The sequence below is a fragment of the Meleagris gallopavo genome, chromosome Z (genome assembly GCF_000146605.3).
Source record: "Meleagris gallopavo isolate NT-WF06-2002-E0010 breed Aviagen turkey brand Nicholas breeding stock chromosome Z, Turkey_5.1, whole genome shotgun sequence".
In the NCBI taxonomy this organism is placed as follows: domain Eukaryota; kingdom Metazoa; phylum Chordata; class Aves; order Galliformes; family Phasianidae; genus Meleagris; species Meleagris gallopavo.
In genome coordinates, this window is record NC_015041.2 from 21,971,788 (window position 1) to 21,986,312 (window position 14,525).

At 40.0% G+C, this 14,525-nt stretch overlaps 1 long non-coding RNA gene and 1 other non-coding gene across 4 annotated transcripts; one reads left to right on the top strand and one right to left on the bottom strand.

Moving 5' to 3' along the window:
* On the bottom strand, window positions 1-13,040 carry LOC109363939. Of its 3 annotated transcripts, XR_004162180.1 has the most exons (5): window positions 11,410-13,040; window positions 11,131-11,320; window positions 5,661-9,610; window positions 3,474-5,361; window positions 1-2,641 (listed from the first exon to the last, which is right to left on the bottom strand). It is a non-coding gene; the product is annotated as an uncharacterized LOC109363939 (long non-coding RNA). The 3 variants fall into 3 exon arrangements; XR_002109847.2 differs by having other exon boundaries at window positions 3,474-9,610; XR_004162181.1 differs by lacking the exon at window positions 11,131-11,320 and having other exon boundaries at window positions 3,474-9,610.
* Window positions 13,041-14,017: 977 nt separating this feature from the next.
* Window positions 14,018-14,146, top strand: LOC116217577. The gene has a single exon (XR_004162270.1). It is a non-coding gene; the product is annotated as a small nucleolar RNA SNORA47 (small nucleolar RNA).
* The last annotated feature ends 379 nt before the right edge of the window (window positions 14,147-14,525 follow it).

A 14,525-nucleotide genomic window follows, 5' to 3' on the forward strand; every position in this document is an offset into this window, starting at 1 on the left:
GTAGCAACTGTGCTCAAGGCTGGGGATTGGAACTGGGTAAACCTTAAGGTCCCTTCCAACCTAAGCTATTCTATGACTCTCTGGTTACTTGGCAAGAATGCAAAAGGAAAAGATAACAAGAATCATTTTCTGCCTATAAATGGTCAGGCAAATGCTTTAAATACACAAACATGAATCCCACAATTTTATATCCCTCCACAGCAGGGATATGTGGTAAGTAATGCATTGTCAAGCATGACTACATATGACTACATCACAGGATGTACACTTGTGCAACCAAATACAAAGATTATATAACAAACTGTGTACTATTTGCAGCACTTGTGACTGAACGGCTAAGGAAGCTATGACGAATATAGACCCCATGAAACATTAGTATTTGTAAAGCTCATTGGCATTTTGGGACAAAAGACAACATGCCTGTGCAAAGTAATGTTAATATGATGTTTACAAATGAATACATCTGTACCTGCTGGAATAAAAATATTTAACAGTTGGGTTTACAATCTCTCCAGTGTTAACGCTCTGAGAAATCACTACTCAGCTCATCATACTGAATTATATCCTGTTTTTTTTTCAATTCATGTAATATAAAGTACCTCACGAACACAATTATTTCTGAACAATTAAGGAGACTGATGCAGCAGCAGAACTTTTTTTTCCTGCTTTCTACAGTGTCTAGCCCAGATCAATTACATCCCTGGTATTCAGATCTGCTAATCATGGCGATCTGCAGACAGTCTCAATTTAGAAAGTTCAGCCTTGTTCTTGGCCCTTTTGCATACAATTATACACAGGGATGAATTAGTGTAAGTACATGCAAGAAAGTAATATTACCTGACTCTAGGAATAACTAGAACAAATTAATTTTAGAAAGTCTTGTGAGATTTCAGCAGGTGACAGAAAACTTATCGCACAACTTTTAAAGTACCTATCACAATAAAATTCTTATCATTTATTACAGTACCTGATATAATACATAGGTATTTATTATATAAATTAGTATACATGCCTGTTTAGTGGTTTCCACACAGTTAGCTGTAGTTACACAAGTCTTGGAGAAAAACAATATTCAGAGTGGGAATGGAAAAGCAGCAATACCTTTTTTTCTTTTATTTAAAAAATCAAAATAATAATAAAACAAACATCAGCTCCAAAAGAGGTACAGTGACAGGACTATGCATCTTCTTCTGAGCTGTACAGTCCTGTCTGAGGCACAACAGCTCTAATCTGCCCATTTCCACAAGCAATGAAGATGATTTGTATTACCCTCCAAGAAGTATTCAAGAATCTTCACTACAGCTTAACCACAGCAAAAAAAATATGTCTCTCTTCCCAGTTCTGTCAATGGGAGTGTAAAAATGGTATCTACACAAAAGACTGAGAAATCTTTCAGCGATGTAGATAAGATTATAAAACACTACTGTCAGTTGTAAAATATCAGAAGTCACAGAGAAAAGTCAAAATTGTGTGAAGGCTTCATTCTGATGTAAGGATAAAGGGTATGAAAGTTGCAACTTTTATGCAAAGGGGTCTTTTGGTAATAGAGTGAAAATATGAAATCACAGATCATAGGACAGTCCTAGTGATGTCTGGAAAACACCTTCTAGAAAATGCAATTAACTGCAGGTGTGAAAAAATGAATACTCTTTTTTTTTCATTCTCTAGTGTATTTCAGTACACAACACGATTTACAGTCTGTTTGCTGACCCAAATTACCTTCAGCCACAATCCAGGAAAATAAAATATTCTTTATTTGCAGTCAGAAGTGACTGTGTGCAACATTTCCAGGCTTATTTCAATAATGTAAATTCAAATCCATTTTAAAGTCTGACCTTTAAAGTGACATATTGGGTTTCTTACTGGATTGTATGAGAATGATAATTTTAAATAAATAAGTTGTGTTTAATTTCAGATGATAATGAATAACACAACTTCTGCTAAAGAAGGAAACATACTCCAAGAAAAATCATGCTGCCTTGGACTTAGAACAGTACCAGTTAATTTTCATTAAAAATAGGGATTCCCTCTTGCAGAAGCTGTCCTGTCTCAGTTTGCCTCTAAAGCTTGCACATTCACCCCATTATTTCTCTCTTCTTCATATCATTTTCCTTTTCTTCCTGTTAGCATTTCACATGTACAGACTTCAACCTTTTCCCTACCTGCCTACAAGAATACACCCTGGTCTTCCAGTCTGAACAAACTTCTCTGCAATAACTAGTTTTCAAACTACTGAATTCTTTTATTTACCATTTTTTCATCTCTAAAGTTTTGGACCATATTGTTAACTCTCTCTGCTTATTTTATTACATATATATTTTTTGTAATTAAGTGGTGATCCCTCAAATCAGGCTTCTAGTATACTCTTTCTCTCTATTCCATCAAATTGCACTTTGATTATGTTGTCATTCACAGCATACCAGAGACTGCACAGTCATCTGAGCACAATCTGGAGTATGATTCTAAATAAAGTTAAGATCAATTTAACAAAGAAAGAGAGATGATTTTAACACAGTTCTGCCTCTTTCAGTGATCAACATGGCAGGAGCACCTCTCCTGTGAGGAATGGCAGAGGGAGCTGGGCTTATTCAGTCTGGAGAAGAGACAGCTCCAGGGAGGCCTCATTGTAGCCTTTCAGTACCTAAAGCAAGCATATAAAAAGACAGGAACTTTTATTTCTACATGGTCTGATAGTGATAGGACAAGAGGGAATGTTTTCAAACTAGAAGAGAATATATTTAGATTAGATATTAGGAGGATATTCTCTTCTCAGAGGATGGTGAGGTGCTGGAACAGGTTACCCAATGAAGCTGTGGGTACTCCATCCCTGGAGGAATTCAAGACCAGGTTGGATCTGCACCTGGGCCATCTGATTTGTTGGATGGCAGCCCTGCCCACAGCAGGGGATTGGACATGAGCAAGCTTTGAGGTCCACTTCAATTCAAGCCACTCTATGATTCTAATGGCACAAATGTACCTTTAATTAAATAATTACTCTTTTCCATGTCTTGACCTGTCTTGAAAGCTGGAGAAGAAACAGAAAAATACGTTCTTGCTGTTTTGTAGTATATTGAGGAGGTAGGTGTGTGGAGTTCCACAGATTAATTATCAGTACTAAAACCAAGTTATGAGTTAATTACTAAATGTTGTGCTTTCCTGATTAAGATTTTCCCCTGCTTGCCCCTGGAGGACTTATAAATAGTGTATATGCAAGGTTTCTTTGAGTCATCACAAAGGCTTTCACATATATTACACAGCACAGTGAAGTGTATTTACTGTAAGAGTTGTGACATTCAAATGCCTCATACAAGTGCTGTGTATTTGCCTAGGCTTTCTAGTATGGGTGACAGTGAGTAATTTTAGGACACGGAGTGTCTCCTTGCATGGGAAATAGGTGTTGGTAAACCTGGGGCATACAAATATCCTTAGCTTTGGGAGAGGACAGAGGAGGGAGTGAACTAAGGTTTGCTTACAGTCCTGGATTCCTGGATTCGACCACATCTATTTTAATCACTTGAAAGCTGTTTAATGCTGGCTTCAGTGTAGGACGGTAGGTCATGTTTGGCTGTGATGTGAGGAGAGATGCAGGGAGAGTATTTGTGCTGTGCTGACAAATGCCATTAAAATAGCATCACGATGATGAACGACTAACTCATTCAGAAGGAGTTTCTCAGTTTGCAGAAATCCTAAATAAAAAAGGGAAGTATAACAAGCAAACAAACAGGCCAGACAGAGCAATTAGGAGTATAAGAATTAGGACTGTAAGAACTAAGGCTGCAGTAAACTTCAGAGAAGTAAGAGATTCCACCAGAGAAACTTCTTATAATTTCCCGGTAATACTAAATCAGAGCACCCTCTAGTGGCATACAATAGGCAATAAATATTTCCAAAGAAAAATCCGATCCCACAGGGCATAAATAAGCAGGTGTAGTGTCTGTCTGACAACTGATTGCTGTATGTAAATTTCTATTTGGAAGACAGGGAAGTAACTCAACATTCAAAGTATATATATTGTTATTTTTCTCCTGACATCGTGCCTCCACTATTTCCTAAATTTTCTGTTCATCCAACTGCTTAAGACTTCTGTTCTTCTTGAAGTAACGTATCAATCTGTTTTAAATTATTTTTCTTTGGAATGGGAGATTAGAGTCAAATGAAAACCAAGACAGTATAACAATAGGGAAGGAATATGCAAAGGAAACAATCAGTTCCAAGTCAATCCAATTGATTTCCAGTCCTTATGATGCCAACACATGTTTTCACTTAACTGTAGATACATTCTGAAGAACTTGTTTGGTTTAAAGAAAATAGGACTCTGTATTTTGCTCTTGTATTTAATATGGAAAAGGAGTGGAAATTGGTCAGCCATTGATTGCAGCTTTATGACAACATTTCTGGGGGAAAAAATGATCTCCTACCTCAGGGACTGAGGCAAGCTACTCTGTGGCAGTACAAGCCTGTGTAAAGAGAAGAGCCTGAAGGAGGAATATCTGTAACTATGGGAAGGCTTAGCACATTGAAACATCAAATCAATCCTACAGCAGGACACTGGCTCCATTAGGCAAGACGCACAGATAAGACTCCTTAAAGCTATCTGTCTTTAGTACCTGGCTTGCCAACTGACCACATTTGGCTAATAATAATAAAGAAAAGTTGGTCATTTTATAAGGTGAAAGGTTGCTCTGTCACACTGTATACCCAAGGACAACTATGCTGTGTGAGGTCATGTAGATGGATAACACCTCAGCTAAATTACGTAGCTGAAGATATCTCTCGCCCTCAGTGGGTTGCATCCACAGTTTCAGGGCTCTTGCCTTCTCCCACAGGTAGCATGGAAAACACAGTCCAAGTCTAACACCTCATGTAATGGAGTTTCCCACACCAAAATAAAATCGTAAATGAGCATGTTAATTCCTATGGAAAATGAATAAGTTCTCAGGGTTATTACTTGAGAAAGGAAAATTGAGTACATTTTATGTCTTGGATGAAAGGCATGCTGGAAAATTGCTGCTGTAAGTGATTAAAAAAGCAAGGTGAAATACTATTCCAAAACTGTCTTCTACTTGGATGGTGGAAATCTAAGTTCTGGGATGTTTCAGACATTCCACAGTGTCTTGCAACATGAGTATTCATAGTTCACAGTCTTAAGTACAGTCATGATCCACTGAAAATGCATATTCCATCTTAACCAGACATATTTCTGAAGGAAAAACAGAAGTTGGGAAACTAGGAAATATGTCTAGTTTCCAATTATCTCATAATTCTTCATCTTCTCTTTAAATGAGTGAGAGAAATAATTCTTACCTTGATAGTAAGACACAGAGGCACAGTGGCAAGTCAAAACTTTGATGAAGTACGTGTCTGAAAAATGCAAGCAAACAAACAAAAAAAACCCCCCTTCATTACATTTCATGGAATTTGAAAGAGAAAATACTCATATTTTAAAGGCAGCCATGAAAAAATGTTGATCAGGCCCTGATTCATACTTACTCCGAATTTTCATTTGTAGCCCTTCTGCCTTCAGAAGATTTTCTCTCTCTTTATACACCTCCAAGCACCAGAAGAATCGGGCCCACAGCCTACCTTCCCACCCTTGAAATCATGATGATGATAATGATAATGAAAAAATTAATGAAGTCAGTATTAAAAATTGCTCTTACCTACTACTAATTTTCCTCATGGCTGTGAAGCCCTCTTTTTGAAGAGAAGGAAAACAGAACAGTTACCAGCTGTTCACATTATGATGAACACTAATAAGAGAAGACATGCATGTTAATGAACTAGGGGAGAGGAAGTGAAAGGGGCAAACATCAGTGTGCAGCTGTAAGTGTAAAATTTTCCTCAGAGTATGTGGGAGAGTTGATGGCATGTCACACAGGCAAATAGGCTTGAGACTGAAATGAGTCTCAGGTAAGGAAAAAGCACTTCTAACAGATCAGCATCGTCCAGGTAAAGACTTGCCTATCCTTCACTATGTTGTTAACAAAATTAGACTTGCTATTTTCACCACAGATAACTTTTCCACAAAATCACTACTGCAGTCACAATAGTCCAACTGTGACGACCTCACGGATCCAGCAGAAAATAACAAGTGAAGAAATAAAGAGATGCGGATCAGAGCTTTGTATTCTTTAGTCTTTACATCATGCAAACAAACAGAAGCTCAAAGGTTTGTCTGCATGCAGAGTCAAAGGGGCTTCTTTCAAAGTATGATTTTAAACTTGATGTAGCTGATTCAGAAAAAATACCACTGAAAATCAGTCTTTCCTTCTTTAGCTCCAGTTCATTTTTATTTATGTCACGCAAGCATAAACTTACACTGAAATATGCCATTCGTATCAAAATATGGTCTGCATATAAGCTTAGAGTGCTCTAACTAACCCAGATTAGCATGTGCTTCCAGATCTTTCAGAAGTGATGGATTTCAGTCTAACTCAGGTGCAAAACCATTTCTTGTAATCCCCTTCCTCCCAGTTTTCCATAAACAGATAGGACGTTAGTTTCACGGAGGACATCAGCAACAGCCTTAGCAAGTCTTAGCAGCTTTATTAGGAGATAAGTTTGTTCAATTTTTTCACCCTGAGCAATGCTGATATAATTCTGCATTGTCAGAGACGAGACTGCCTACAGGAAAGAGTGGCTCATATGAAATAGAACAGGTGGTGTAAAACTGCATAGTTATGGCTATGCTGGCTTACATTAGCTAAAGGTTTCTTCCAGGTTTTAGATGTGCAAATAAATATTTATAAAAGGATTAACATATTATAGATGGATGCTTAGTAGGCTTTTATTTCTCAGTAACACATAAAGCACTTAAATCATGTTGTTAGACCAAAGTCCATGCCAGGCTCAGAATGAAGAAAGGCTGCTATGGACACATTCTCTTCAGATAAATACGAAGATGGATTTCACTTTTTTTTTTTTTTTTAAGTCAAAGAGAAGACTGAAGAGAAACACCATTCTAGCTCTGTTTCCGCGGGAAGAATGTATGCTGCACAACAGTCAGCATTACTCAGCAGAAAACTGGGCAAGAACTCAGAGAGATGTGAAGTCAGAGAAGAAATGGAAAACCTAATAACCGGAGATAAATTAGAAGTATCATTTAGAAAAATTAAATTTCCTAGTTAGTTCTAGTTATTCTCATAGAGTGCACTGAAATGAAATGCAAAACAGGGAGTCTGGCTCCATTAAGATGCACAGTATGGAAGACAAATAAAATTGCATGAATTCATTTGAATTTGAAAAAGTCTTCAGCAAAGTAAAAGCACCTCTAACCTTTGCAAAACGTTTTACTGGCAGAGCCTGAGAGAAGTAACGACAACAGTATAAAGTGAAAAGTTAAGAAAGCAACAAGTGTTTCAAAATTTACCGTTTAGCCTAGAGAGTACTTGAAGATACGATCCGGCCTGAAACTTACCTGATCCATAAGGTGAGCCCTACCTGAATGAACCAACAACTTTGCTAGGCTGAGGGAAGAAATGCGTAGGCCTCTCTTCTAATCTAAGGAAAACCAGGTCTTTTTGCTGCTGACCACAGACTAGACAAGCAGCAGCACTTCCAGCTGCCATGGCAGTTATGAAGGGTGTTCCTGACTCAACTCTCTGTAACAGCCCATGTCAGGTCAGTGCCTGGGAGATACTGTGCAGGTATACTGATTACAACCTGCATTGCAAGGCTATGCTGCAGATAAAGCAATCTCTGCATTTCGCGCTCCTGTAATAATCTTGCTGCCCTAGAGGAATCCAGCAATAATATGTCAGCTAATGCACAACTGCTTTTGACAAGATACAATAATAGGAAATACAGGGGAGATTCGGTCATGAGAAAGGGACAATTTAGCCACACTGTAGATAAGTCACATTGTGATTTTCAAGATCAGAATCTGGTCAAAATACTTCTATGTGGGCTGTAAATCTCTCTTTGAAATTTGAACAGCCCAAGGTCGTTAAGATCTTTGCTTTTTACTTCCGTGACTGCAATACAGTAGGACACTGGTCATGTGCAGATTAGAGCCTCTGAATCTTTGCTTTTAACATCAAAGCACTTAAAAAGTGGTGCTTAAGGAATCAACAATTCTTGAAAACTGTCGGTGCTTTATTCCTTTACCTTGAAATAAAAAGATTCAGTTATTGGTACCACATGCTGCAACATTTTCAGATTTACTCTTCTGAGTTACTATTTGTACTGCTGCAGCGCAGGCAGTGCAGGGCAAAGAATATGGGAATCTTAATGGTGAGAAGAAGAGATGGTCAAAGAAAGACCATGGGATTTTTGGGGCAGGTCAGAAAGTATGAAGAGGAGTTGTGAGTGGAGAAATGGGATGGTAAAACTTCTGATTCGCTTGCTTGCATGCTAAGTATGTTAATTCCTGCGCTCTGAAAGCTGTACAGGGGTCCTGAAGTGCACAGAGCATGAGAATACAATTATACATTAAATTATAAAGCAAGAAAACTCCATTGAAAGAACACTGTTAGCATCATGCAGTGAAGCACCGAGTAGCCGGAATCCTCATAAATGTTTGGGCAACTGTAGTTCTTTGTTACACCCAAGGGCCTGAGTGCAATGTCAACAATGCACTCATCATACTGATTTGTATGTGATGCAAGCATCAGATTGTTCCAAGTATTTAGAGCTTGGGATATAGTTTTCTTATTAACACTAGTGTAAAATCCAAGTAACTATATTGAACTTAGGTGAGGCACTGTCATAAAAAAATTGATGCAGGCATCACTGAAGTTATATTCTTATGTAACCAACAGGAACTTAAAGCAGCAAGAAGCTGGTAAAAAACACCAGTATGAAAGCCTGGTGCTATCCTCACTTTGCAGAAAATGATTTTTGTTCCAAATGAGCCTTATAAAGTACAAAATATGCTTTTAAAAATCATTGCTAATAGTGAGCTAGAGTTGCTGAAACCTGTAAAAAATCACAAGACTGCAGCTGTCAGAGCTACAGCCTTTAAGGCTCTGTGCTATTTCTAACAGCATGTAAAGGAATTTAAACCTTTAAACCTTAAATATAATCATTCAAATAAGAAAAGCACAATACGAAACGTACAGTGTTTTGAAAATAAGCAGGCATTCTGACATTTACAATACTGCTGCAATTTGGCTGACATTACGATCACACCAACTATCAGTGCAGCTGCCATCCAAAATGCAGAATACAATCAGGGGGTAAACTTCATTTAGGTGAGCAAACATACAATGGATCCTAAATGAGTGACAACAGAAAGATCTTTCTCAGCTAATTGCTGTGATGCAGCATAGACAGTTTGGCAAGAAGTGATGCTGGGAAAGAGCACATCTGAGTTTGTTCTGATGTCTGACAAAAAAAGATTTCTTTCTCTTTGGGTTTTAACAGTTAGGGCACGTGTTCGTGTAGGTTTCTGCACCGACATCCATTCACTCCATTATCCATTTACTATCACTGGACTAAGAGTATTGTAGGCAGAATCATTATCTGAGTGTTAGCATGTGTTCTCTGAAGACAAGGATACATCCCGGTTGAGACTCCTGCCCTTGTAGTTCAGATTCTGTAGACTGTTTTATCCAGCTTCCAAATCCAGACACACTGACCCTATCCATGTCTGCATAACAAAAGCTTCTTCCTTTCAAAGCAAAACAAATAAAAACTGAGTTGAACAAAATGACAAGACTCATTAGTTAAAATCCCAGAAGAAAACAATTTTTTACCTAAATCAGTTGTGGCAGCATTAATAAGCCTGCCAGCTGTTACAGGAGGCCTCTTCAAGCATACTGAGATCTGAAACTTAAAGGTCTCCTGACAGTGCATCTACTCCAGCATTTTTTTAAATTAGCCTTACCTTCAATTAAGCCTTCTTAATCTTTATTTGTAATGCCTGAGGTGATATATCTAGGATTCAACACTTCAGTAGTTCTAATGTTGAATACTAAGATTTGTGACATTACCATTGCCAGGTGCTAGCGTTGTCTAAGGAAAAACAAAAACTTCCATGAATACAGGTAACAGGGCAGCTAAAAAACAGGTAAGGCTCACATCATATTTTTGCAGTGTTTTTCTGTCCCTCGAATTACTTAGTATATACAGCCTCCAGGAAAAACGGCTCACTTTGGTTTTTATAAATGTCTAAGGAAGAACAAACTGTGGCTACCCTATGTGAGAATGATTACAGGTTAAAAACAACATCTGGTTTTCACTCAGTTTCAAGACAAAACAACTAATCGTGTGCAGATTTTGATGCTCAGCATCATGGCAAGCAGATACACAGTTGGAAAAGCAGATAAATCTGAAGAACCCATTCATCTTTTACATGTATTAGTCAAGTCAAAACATACACTGGATATCTCAACACTTTAAAAAAATAAATATTGCAAATTGATCAAAATAGCTATCCTTCAAAAATACAAAAAATATCCTTCAAAAGTATCTCAAAAATTTGAGACTAAAAAAAATATACTGGCATGAAATTATTTTAAAGAACTCAGTTTTCCTCTTGATGTGAACAATTTCCAAGACAGGTCTTTTTTCTATAAAAAGAAAAGATGCCTAAAATGAGCAATCTATATGGTAAACTGAAAAATGGAACAACTGTCACAAAGAAATAATATTTCTCTAAAACATCCCAACTACACTCGCCTTCTCAAAGAGTGCTATGAATAAGCTCTAAAAAGCCAGACAAGGGCTATGATTCATTCTATCTTCAATCAGATCAAGCATAAGAACTCCATTTCCACTGCTTCTTGTTTATTATTTTCACATCCCACAGACCTGCTCTGCAGAAAGGTTAGGAACTCTTTATAATCAGATAACCCACCAAACCAGAGCATCTGCTTTCCCACAGCAAACATGACAAAGATTTCTCTTCGTTGGCATAACTCTGAAGACTTTTCAAAATCACTGAACATAAGACATGCCTCTGAAACACCCCATTGGTATTTTCCCTGATGCTGCCTTTGCAGAGGATCAGTGTACCTTCATCACAATTACTAATTGCCTACAGGTAAAGGATTCCATTCTGACTTGCCCTGGAGCAAAGTCTGATAACACCAGGAGTTTGCAAAACATCAGGTGATGGAGAATTGCTCCTTACAGAAGTACGTGACAATATTTTAAAAAGTCAGATCTACCCACTACTGTGCAACTTACTTGTGCATTGTGCATTGTATTCCTTTTTTCTTTCAACTGATCATTTCTTTGTTATTCTGTGCAGAGGAACACAGGACTTGCTGACCTGCAGGAGAGTGCTGTGCACAGCACAGTGGTGGCACAAACTGCTTTGGGGAAGGTCTGTTGGAGTTCTCTTCTGACCTTTCAAATCCAAAGGCTGGTTTTTACACTAAAGAACAAAAGTTTTTCTAAAACTCCTGTTTAACACCTATCATTCAAACTCTTAACACTTACCCTCTTGTGCATCTGAATCCTTACCTCAACAGTAACTGACAGAAGTGAACAGGGTAGGCTGGATGGCAGGTTATCTAGGTCTTCAACTGACCTCTCTAATTCAAGATATTCATTTTTCTCGATATTTTGAGTTCAAGAGTTCTCTATGCCTCTTCAGATATGTCTATGGCCTCCATACATACAGTATCCAAACACAAATCAGATCTTTGTGGCACATTCTGTGATTGAAGAAGTATTATTTTTCCCACTGAGGAAATAAAGAGTCAAAAGGAAATTCACAGAGTCCCAGAATCGTTGAGGTTGACATGGATCTCTTGGTCCATCTGATCCAATCCCTGCTCAAGCAGAGACCCAGAGTAGGGTGCCCAGACCAATGTCCGGGAACTTTTGTTCCAAGGAACAGCCTCTGGGCAACATGTACCAGTGCTGCAACACCAGCACAGCAGAAATGCCTCCTTGTGTTCAAAGGAAGCCTTCTGTGTTCAAGTTCGTGTCTACTGCCTCTTGTCCTGGTACATGGCATCTCTGAGAAGAGACTAGCTCCATTTTCTTCGCACTGTCCTTTCAGATATTTATAGACAATCATAGAATGACTTGGGTTACAAGGGACCTTACCCAGTCCCAACCCGATTCCATGGGTGGGGATGCCACCCACCAGGCCAGGCTGCCCAGTGCCCCACTACACACGGCCTTGAATGCCTCCAGAGATGGGGTATCCACAGCTTCTCTGAGTGACATGTTCTTGTACCTCACCACCCCCTGAGTAAAATCTTTCTCCCTAATATCTAACCTAAATCTCCCTTCTTGTAGTTTGTAGCCGTTCCCCCTTGTCCTGTCACTGCACCATTTATTACAGTAAAATGTTGATCCCCCTCCTGCTGGTAAACTCCCTTCAAGTACTGGAAGGCTGCAGTGAGATTTCCCTGGAGCCTTCTTTTCACCAAGCTTAACAAGACCAATTGCCTCAACTTTTCTTTTTAGGAGAGGTGCTCCATCCCTCTGATGATCATCTCTCTGGTCCTCTTTTGAGTTCACTCCAACAGCTCTGCATGCCTGCTGCTGTGGAGGCCCCAGGACTGGATGCAGTACTCCAGATGCATCCTTACAAAGGCAGAGTAGAAGGGGACAATCACCTCCCTCTCCCTGCTGGCTACCCGTTTTAATGCAGCCTAACTGCTGCCCTTCTCGGCTGCAAGCACACAATGCTAGCTCAAGTCCAACATTTTGTCCATCAGGACCCTTTACTCCTTTTCCACAGGGCTGCTCTCATTGAGTTCTTCTCCCAGTCTGTTTTACTCTTAACTGTGATTGCCAAAGAGATCTCCAAGCTTCATCTTGTTCCAGCTCTCTCAGCCTTTCCTCACAGAAGATGCTTCACACCTTTCCTCACCCCTCTACTAGACTGTTTTCAATACATCTATGTCTTTCTTGCACTGGACACTGGACTCCAGGTGTAGCCTGGAGTTAAAGAACTGTTCTTATAATACTGATACATAGTAAGCCCCATTTAAAATCACTGAACATCTTAGAGCCTAATTCTGTCCTGCTGTATTACACACTAAACAAAAAAGATGGGAGGTTGAAAAACCAAACCAGTGACCAGTGCAATGGCAGTAAGTCAAGCATGAAAGCTTTATTAAATCAGCCGTTTTTTTTTTTTTTTTTTTGTTAGAGATGTTGCTGATCCCTGAGCAGGCTGAGGCTCTCCGCTTGGCTGTGCTGGCTGCTGCCTGTCGTTTCCCTCAGAATCATTCCTGGGACTCCACTCATTCTTCTCAGGATAATATTTGATCCTAAATGTTCAAAACCCCATTTAGATGCATATTTTTAACACAGCAGTCTGTGCTTCCTGTTTCCTTCAGCGGCCGCGTGCCCTGGGCGCTGCCACCCTCCTCCTGCTCCGTCAGCTGCCGCCCACCCCGACCAGCACGCACGGAGTAAAAGCGCAGCACTTCGCCTTCGGCTCCTCCTCCTCTTTCCTCTTCCTCTTCCCCTTCCCCTTCCTCTTCCTCTTCTCGCGACCGCTGCCTCAGAGGCCTCACGGTCAAGCTCCGCAGCCCACCGCTTTAAGACTCTTCAAACCAGTGGGGCCTCGCCCATGGCCTGCGGCCCTGCTTCGGGCTCCCCCGCGCGGAACGGACGGACAAGATGGCTGCGGCCGCGTGGGGAGGTAAGGACGGCCCGCGGCGGGAGGGGCGGCCCGAGCGGCAGGCACAGCGCTGCGCGGGAGCGACCGCGGCTCGGCAGACCAAGCCTTCGTCACTTAACAGAGTTCAGAGCCCCTGGGGGCTTAACCCCATGGCTTTCATTCGGCGATGAACGTGCTCGGCGTTTTTACTTGACTGCTGAGGTGTTCGGCACTGAAGATAGGAACGTATTGCACTTAAGTCTGTTTTAGATTCCCAAGTACGTTTGGAAAACTGGCACTTTGCAAAATTCCCTGTTAGGTCTGTATAAACTATTTTGTTTATATAAAGCTGTTACTGTTCTTAATGGCTTTAAGATTACACGCACTGGCAATATTACTTTATATACACAGTAAACTGCTAAAATGTTTGACTCTGGCCATGCAGAAAAGTAGTTTTGCCTGTGTGGTGATTGTAGCGCAAGTTGGAAGAGCTGACAGGATGTCTGGAGGACTGAGAAGGTAAGACAGTTTAACTCGATGCTGTATCTTACTGGTTACGGCCTCCGAAATTATAACGGTGCAAAAGCAACTCATGTTTCCCTGCTCACGTGAGGGAAAGCGATACTGCATTTGCACATAAGGCTGGAATGCCACAAAAGGCTCCTACCCTATTCGTTTTTAAACTTACTAAGGGGTGATTAAGGTAGGGGATAAGAGCCTTACTTAGCTCAGTGTGCGTCTTTCTACTCAATAAAGCTACACAACTGCTTGATGAGGATTAGTCATACCTTATTTTTCACTTTTTTTCTGAACAACGCTGTGTATTAATGGAACTGTTTTTCCTGTTTCCCCAGGCAGCACCAAGAGATAATGGAATTTGTCACTGTCATGCCAGCACTAAACTGAGACTAGGCTTCAAACTTTTATACAAAAATTATTTGTTGAAAAAGGAAGCTTCTGCACTACCAAAAGGAAACGTCTGTGAAGTGCTGGACTGGGAGGCTGTGCATGT